The sequence below is a fragment of the Triticum aestivum genome, chromosome 2D (genome assembly GCF_018294505.1).
Source record: "Triticum aestivum cultivar Chinese Spring chromosome 2D, IWGSC CS RefSeq v2.1, whole genome shotgun sequence".
Lineage (NCBI taxonomy): Eukaryota > Viridiplantae > Streptophyta > Magnoliopsida > Poales > Poaceae > Triticum > Triticum aestivum.
In genome coordinates, this window is record NC_057799.1 from 120868390 (window position 1) to 120877703 (window position 9314).

The following is a 9314-nucleotide window of genomic DNA, read 5'->3' on the forward strand; positions in this document are numbered from 1 at the left end:
GCTTATCCGAGAGTTTGTTTCCCAGAAGCTTACGAGAGAGCAAAATAGGGTAGCAGATCGTTTGGCGTTATATAGTCGTGATGAGCGGACCACAGCTTTGTGGCTTGGTCAAGAACCTCCTTATATAGAGCAATTACTGCCTCTGAATTGTAACCCTATCAATATATGAAATAAAACTTCCTTTTACCTAAAAAAAACTAGTACTCCTATATGCAGTTCAAGTCAAGGAAAAAAACACTTGTCGGCAGTCTCTCCTCGCTGTCATTTGCCATTTCACACCGGCGCCGCACCGCTGGCCTCCCCTCGGCCCCCGGCCGCTCGGCTATATATGCCGACGACTACGACGGGCAGGAGCAGAGCACAGGCAGCGCATGCGCCACGCTCACCCCACCACCACCACGACCGGCGCCGACGCCCACGCCCACACGCGACCCAGCGAGCTCCTCCCTCCTCCCCACACCTCGCTTCACCTTCCCAAAGTGCATCTTTCTCTTTCGCTTTGCATGTCAACGCGAACAGAAAGAGCCCCCTCTTCCACCTCCACCACCACCGTCTCCTCCGCACGAACCTTCCTCCCCACCACCACCACCACCCCTCTGCCTCTGCGCCTCCACTCGCTCGGGCGCCAGATATAAAGCCGGCGACCTCACTCGCACCGCCAGTGCCAGCTTCTTCCACCCCGTTCCTCTCTTTTTTCTCCTCTGTTCGCTTCAAGATCTTGGACCTACCGGAAATGGCGGCGGCGGTGGCTGCGAGCTGCGGTAGGAAGTGCAAGTGCGAGGAGCTGTCTGCGCCTGAGCTGGGGCAGCTCCACGAGGACATGCTCGAGCGCGTCCTCGCGCGCCTCCCGCCCGCCAGCTTCTTCCGCCTCCGCGGCGTGTGCCGGCGCTGGCGCGAGGCCGCGGGGTCGCCTGCCTTCCTCGCCGCCTGCGCGCGCGTCCCCGCCCGGGACCCGTGGTTCCTCATGCTGTCCGACCAACAGGAGGAGGAGCAGCGCCCTCCCTGCCCCGCCGTCGCGTTCGACGCCGCCGAGAAGACCTGGGCGCGGTGCCGTGGCGCCCCTGGCCCCGTGCCGGTGGCCGCCGCGGGCGGGCTCGTGCTCTACCGCGCACGTGAAACCGGCGCGCTCACCGTGGCCAACCCGCTCAGCGGCGTCTCCCGGGCGCTCCCGCCGCCGCCTCCGGCCGCAACAGACGCGCTCTACGGATCACCCTACCGCGTGGTCCTCATCCTGGGAGAGCTTCCGCACCTGTCCATGATGGTGTTCGACTCCTCCAAGAACGCGTAACGCGAATAGAGATCTCAACATATGTGGCCTCTCGCCAGTCGCCACCGAAGCACAACACCACAGAGAACGAACACCGCAGCCGACGGGAAATGGGTGAGGAGGGTGGGATTTCTCTCCTGTTGTCCATATCCATTCCGCCGCCAAAGAAAGACTGCGCTCTAGATGCCAATTGTCATGCCCGAGATGTTTACAATTGAAAATTTGAGGACCGTGTTCTCACTAGGGTTTGTTTGGGAACGAAGAACGGAACGAACGAGCGAATATCCATTCCTATAAGCAATAAATCTAAGCAATATAAGATTTATGTTTCTCCACTACTATTAAACAATCAAACAAGAATTTTCTTACCTGCACCCCATAATTTGGCCCACAACACCGCACGAATCGATCAGTACCACACGATTAGTCTCATAGATCTAAATCTAACAACCATCATTGATTTAATACCTTTACGGTGTGCACTTAGGAATTTTCAATGACTGACCATACTCCACCAAGAGGAATATTCTAACTACCAGTCCCACATCCCAGCAATCACACAATTCTGGTCGCTAACGAAAAAACTGAATGAGAAAATATTGCCTAATCCCACGTCTCTCACAAACACAACAATAGCGGCGGCGGTGATTTGGATCGGGGCGGCGGCGGCGGTGATTTGGATCGGGGCAGTGGCGGCGGTGATTTGGATCGGGGCAGTGGCGGCGGTGATTTGGATCGGGGCGGCGGTGACTAAGCAAAAGCACCCGTGAGGTCAAGGTACATAGCTACCTCCATTCATCCCTCCCCCTCTTTGCCTGCCTTCCTCACTCCCTCTCTCTCTCCCAACGGGGTCACCGTGAGTCTGTGACCGTGGACCAGTGGGGAATTGGGGAACTCCGGCGGCGGGGAACGGGGAGCACCGGTGCTGTGCTTGAAAACGCATGTGCCGGGGACAGGGAGACCTCCGGTGGTGGGGAATGGAGTGAGTTGTGGCAAGCGTGCGCCATCTGGATGGGCGATCTAGATGGGTACCAGAAGCGCCGTCACACTAACACCAAGACAATGGTGCCGTCACACTAAGTCACCGACGACATACTCCGTGTGGACGCCTCATCCTGGTCTGACTCCGCCGTGGACGCCGCATCCTGATCTGATGCCGCTGAGGCAGTAGATCGATGTCATCGCCCCGTCTTGCAGCTGCCACCGCATCCTGGGCTTACTCCATGCAGATTCCACATCATGGACTAACGCCGTTGCGTCGCCTGGCTTGGTGAGGTAATATAATCTTCTGTGAAATACTACAGGAATTGCAACCACATGTACATGCATGTTAACATCTCGATTCAACCCATGATATTGTCTTCAATGTTTTTTTTCTAATGCAACTTTTAGCCCTGCATAAATGGCTATTAGGAGAGCACGATGTCAGCAGCACAATATAACTGAATGTGTAAAGTTGTTTCTTCAAAACATAGCTGCAATGTGATTGGAAAGAACCAGGTTTATACAGTGAGGGTGGGGGGTCCTGAATGGATGCATATATTGTCTCAAAAAAGGTAACTAGGCTCCCAAGTGCAATATGACGCATATGGTTGTTGTTTGTGTTAGTCTCTCTGCTGAATCACCTTCATAGGAGCAAGTACACCAGAATTTTTTTATCTCTTTGCATCGGAATTGTTTCTTTGGTGCAGGGTTTCTACTGTTATTGTTAAATCTTAAGGAAACATCCGTTCATGGTCCAGAGAGTAATAAGTTCCCTTGTTCAAATATAGAAATGATGTATTTGCAAACTTCGATGCAAAACGGTTATTTAATCTTGAACAGCTGCAACTATCCTGATCTCACAACGATTGTGCCAATTCAGTTGTTGTAGCAGAGTATTTATCTAATACTCATATGTATATATCTTCTTAAATATAATAAGCGAATGGATGATCATGAAGTGATGTTGAACTATCAAGATATGAACCCATTTCTTGGTCTACTACGACAGGTGATTATGTGGAGCTTGTGAAGGAAATAGATAAACCAAGAAGCTTAGTGATCGTCTATTGGTGACAACATGGTATACATCTAATTTTACAAGGAGCTTGTGATTATTTATGGTTATATAGTGCTAAGATTTTACTGGTTTCATCTTGCATGTTTGTTCCATCATTACTTTATTATTTTTTGCGGGAAATGGCTAATATGACTTCAGTCAGATCCAGCTAAAACACATCTAATTTTGAAGCTGAGTAAAATAGAGATGAGGAAAGTGTCACTTACCTATCATTTATCAAGTGCTGCTCAGATGGTAACTTGGTAAGTTACACTGCATATAGTGCAAACATTCTGTACTTTCCCTCCAATATGGAGGTATGAACAAGGTTGTGAATATTAACAACACATCTGAATCACCTAAGTGACCAAAGTCATGTCCTTCTATTTTTACCCTTCTCATGCTCATAGAGCACAGAAGAGGGGTTGCTGGCTTTGGTAGCTTGATTTTATTCCGGTGTGCACAAATTTACCATGGGAAACTAGGCGCAACAATGTTAAGAAAATTAGAAAAAACAAGTCTCCTTCTGTGAACTATATAATAATTTTGAGAGCTTGTATTCATTTTAGTTTTGAGGTCCAGTTTTTGCTATTGTGGATATTGCCAGTTCCAATTGGCAAAAACTTCTTGTATCATTATTACTATGGAAATTTGGATCCTCTAATTTGCATTCCTAATCTTTTTAATTAGTGTTTTTAGTGATGAACATTTTAAGGGTGTCAGTGTTGATGAGCACAGTGTCATTATGACTACATGCATGCAAGTATTAAACAAGTTAATAATATGAGGAAACATCATTAAATATTGGCACGATTACTGTTAGTGGCCTTGCATAGATGTAAAATATAATTTTTATAGTGGCCTTGTATAAGGGAATGGAGGGAGTAACAATTATTTCTAATTAATAAAATCAAAGTTTTATTTCCAAAAAAAAAGATGCTCTCTGCCGTCGAAACGCCAGCAAGGAGTTGGGCGAGTCAAAATCCACACGGGCGCGTAGCTAGGATTCCCACTGCTGCCAAAAGCAGGCAACGTCGTCCGTCCCAACCAGTTGTTCGTGCAAGGCTGACCAGCACAGGCCGGCCTCCTTGGGGAAGGAGAAGCAAAGCAGCCGCAGCAGCTCAGCTCAGCTAGCCACGCATCGCATCACATCGCCGAACTAAAGTCGCACGACATGTTCGCTTCACATCGATCTATCTGTCATCCACGGATAGCTCCCGCTCGTGCAGGTCATTTCCTCTCACACGTACTACACTCTGGCCGGCCGCTGGATTGGATAGGTCTCTGAGGTCGATCGGTCGAGAATGGCAGCTACGTCGCCGTCTACTCCGTCGCAGAATCCATGATGAACTTCAGTACTTGTGTTGCACGTAGGTTCACACATCTTACATCGATATCCGACCGCCGGCCGGCCGGCCACCGCTGCCGCTCCTGCCTGCCGGCGACAAAAGCGCGAGACGGATGCATCGCGCTAGCCAGCCTACCTACCTAGCCACGACAAAAACTAAAGCGCTTTGCTACACGTCGATTGTAGTAGATGCCATGATAATGGTCCGTGCGTATACGCGAGGAAACTGTGGTACGCAACACATGCCATCGACCCCGATAACCCCTACATAATTATGATCTCTGTAACATGACAAAAGCGTTACCGCTTCTACTAACTGCATGCGGAAACCACAACAGCTTTCTAGAAAGAATTAGAGGTTCGATTACCGCTACGTACAAGTTCAAAGAAAGAGTGCATTTGTGCATACATACAAAAAGCGTGCGTTCTAACTAGGGTTATAATTGCACTCGCGCAGCCTTAAACATGCTTACTTGCATGCATGTCTACATGTGTAGTGTATGCATGGCTGCCGTTGGTATCCATATCAGGTCTCAAAAGGCGTACGTTTTTAAGGTTCGATTCTTGGGTTATACTCAGTTGACAGTTGCCGTACAAGGGCTGCTGCAAGTGTGATGAGTGAGCAGTATGAAATGTGTTAGGCTAGCGGAGACAAGGATTAAGGCTGCGGCTTAAGCTCGCTTTAACAGTATCCAAGGCCAGAAGAACACAGTATACTCTACTTGGCCAGCTCTCAACTGCTTTGCCTTTCGTGAGTACCAATAAGGAGAAGCTGCCCTCAGTCTCTGTCTCACGTGTGAAGCCAATTGTATATGTCGCATGACGCACCCAGGGCCGTCCTAGGGCAACACGGCCGGCGGGTTAAACTCAGTTGCCGGACGAGGCTACGGCACGATCGACAAGATTTCCGGTCGTGGCCTGCTCAGGGGCTATTTCCGGTGGACAACTCTGACCGTGGTGGTTTTGTGGGGAGCATTGGATGCCGTGGCTCTTGGAAGATCTGTCAACAAAATGGTGGCTAGAACTCGAACATCCTTTGATGTCCATGGTGGATGGTTGAATCCATCAGCTACACGCTTGAATCTTTAACTTGTTGAATGTATTTTTTGTGCTGTTCTTCTGGCCTTAACTTGTTGGACAAACACTCAGAATGTAATTGAACATCGACGTTGTGTATGTTATCCCATCTTGAAGGTGTTGTTGCCGAAAAACAACGACTTAGTCATCGATGTTTTGATTGTCTCTTGTTATGGTCCCGTTATTAGTATGTGTCCAATATATTTTGTTTGTTGATGTAGATGTGTGCATCTAAGGATGTGCGGGCTTATCTTTTAGCCTTTTTTTTGGAAAACAAAACCGTATATGTTCCATCCACAAGCACTAGTAATAGTACGCAACATATCCACGCACCTTGCACGGCAGTGACCATCCACTAAAGTTACGTGAGCCTTGCATGTCAGTTCAGATAACCAAAGTCAATTGAATATTGATATAACACATTATAGCATGCGAATATGTAAATTTGAAGTCACATATACATGAAGTATAAGGTGTAGATTTAGTTCTCATTGTTCATCACATTCGAACATTAAATTATAACTACGGAATATTTGACTGCATGATATACAGTACACAAACTCGTGAAATTTATAAGGATAGAAAGTACTATATCTTCAAAGATAAGATGCCCCCATAGCCTTAAACCAAAAAACAATAAATAATAAAGTAAAAATAAATGAAATTCGTTTGGAAGAAAAAAATATGTCAAATAATCAATGTATGAATTTGTCTAGAACAAACTGCACATTAATATAACAAAATAATAAATGAATGTCAAAAAAATAAAAGAGAAAATGCTAGGGAACTAAAAATATGAAAGAGTCTAGAGAATAATGGAGGTTTTTCTTTGTTTTGAGGTACTCCCTCGTTTTCCAAAATAATTGAAGTTCTAGAATTTTCATAATGAATCTAATGAAGTACATTTGGTCTCGTAGATGTTGATATGTTTTCATATATACTTGATCAAACTTGATGAAGTTTGACTTTCAGACAATTCTATAACTTCTATTATTTTAAAACGGATGGAGTATGTGCATATTATACACTGTGTTTAAACCCAAGCACGAAATCTACTAATAATGCATGTGGTATCGATGTAGTGGAGAAAATATCAGTGGTCAATACTAAATGACAATCTCTCAACCATTGGATTGAAGGAAATATGCCCTAGGGGCAATAATAAAGTTTTTATTTATATTTCCTTATATCATGATAAATTTTTATTATTCATGCTAGAATTATATTAACCGGAAACTTAGTACATCTGTGAATACATAGACAAACAGAGTGTCACTAGTATGCCTCTACTTGACTAGCTCGTTAATCAAAGATGGTTAAGTTTCCTAGCCATGGACAAAGAGTTGTCATTTGATAAACGAGATCACATCATTAGAGAATGATGTGATTGACTTGATCCATCCGTTAGCTTAGCACTATGATCGTTTAGTTCGTTGCTATTGCTTTCTTCATAACTTATACATGTTTCTATGACTATGAGATTATGCAACTCTCGAATAGCGGAGGAACACTTAGCGTGCTATCAAACTTCACAACGTAACTGGGTGATTATAAAGATGCTCTACAGGTGTCTCCGATGGTGTTTGTTGACTTGGTATAGATCGAGATTAGGATTTGTCACTCCGAGTATCGAAGAGGTATCTCTGGGCCCTCTCGGTAATGCACATCACTATAAGCCTTGCAAGCATTGTGACTAATGAGTTAGTTGCGGGAAGATGCATTACGGAACGAGTAAAGAGACTTGCCAGTAACGAGATTAAACTAGGTATTGATATACCGACGATCGAATCTCGGGCAAGTAACATACCGATGACAAAGGGAACTACATATGTTGTTGTGCGGTTTGACCGATAAAGATCTTCGTAGAATATGTAGGAACCAATATGAGCATCCAGGTTCCGCTATTGGTTATTGACCGGAGATGAGTCTCTGTCATGTCTACATAGTTCTCGAACCCGTAGGGTCCGCACGCTTAACGTTCGGTGACGATCGGTATTATGAGTTTATGTGTTTTGATATACCGAAGGTTGTTCGGAGTCCCGGATATGATCACGGACATGATGAGGAGTCTCGAAATGGTCGAGACATAAAGATCGATATATTGGATGACTATGTCTGGACATCGGAATGGTTCCGGGTGAGTTCGGGCATTTACCGGAGTACCGGGGGGTTACCGGAACCCCCCGGGGAGTATATGGGCCCTAATGGGCTTTAGTGGAGAGAGAGAGAGAGGAGCGGCCAGGGCAGGCCGCGCCCCCCTCCCCCTTGGGTCTGAATTGGACTGGGGAAGAGGGGCGGAGCCCCCTTTCCTTCTCCCTCTCTCCTCCTTCCTTCTCTACTACTCCAACTAGGGAAAGAGGGGAATCCTACTCCCGGTGGGAGTAGGACTCCTCCCAGGGCCGGCCCTCCCCCTCCTCCACTCCTTTATATACGGGAGAGTGGGGCACCCCATAGACACACAAGTTGACAGTTGTCTTAGCCGTGTGCGGTGCCCCCCTCCACAGATTCCACCTCGGTCATATCGTTGTAGTGCTTAGGCGAAGCCTTGCGTCGGTAACTTCATCACCACCGTCATCACGCCGTCGTGCTGACGAAGCTCTCCCTCGACACTCAACTGGATCGAGAGTTCGTGGGACGTCACCGAGCCGAACGTGTGCAGATCGTGGAGATGTCGTACTTTCGGTACTAGGATCGGTTGGATCGTGAAGACGTACGACTATATCAACCGCGTTGTCATAACGCTTCCGCTTACGGTCTACGAGGGTACGTGGACTACACTCTCCCATCTCGTTGATATGCATCACCATGATAGATCTTTCGTGTGCGTAGGAATTTTTTTGAAATTACTACGTTCCCCAACATGGATATAGGACAACCCTCATTCAAAAGTATTCATACAATATAGGAGTATAGTGGTATAAATGTTGATATTGATATAGACATAGATATCTACCGTGCCACAATACCCAAAATGTATAACGTGGTTTGATTGTTTATCTATGTCATGATCTACACATTATTAGGCATAATATACAATCTAATCATGATATATTCCCTCTCTTCCAGTTTAAAAGGCCCAATTCAAAAATCTCCCCAATCTAGTCACATGGTGAGTGGTGAATAATTTTTGTAGTTTCTTCTTGCGGTAAATAATTTTAGTTTGCAAACAACATCAATCATTGCGCTCGTTTTGCATAAATACTTGTGTTTGCCGATGCATTAATTGCAAAGCATGCATCACTAAATGACCAAAAAATATAAATGCATTTATGTGTTTTTCCTTAGACTAGCCACAGTGGAAGTAACTTCAGCAGTAACATCGAGTCCAACTCAGCAAATTTGTTTATGTGGCAATGAGTTAATGAGCAGAGAGGTAGTTTGAGTAACTTAGCTAGTTACGGTAACATCACATGTCCCAATGCAATATGAGTCTATAACATTAAATGAGGCTTTGCATGTTACCATACTTATGTTACTACCTATTATGAAGGTAGTAATATAGTTTAGGGATATGTGTATGTAACTAGTGTATGTTACTCTCCATTGTGGTTACTCTTAATCTTTGTATACGTTGATTCAGT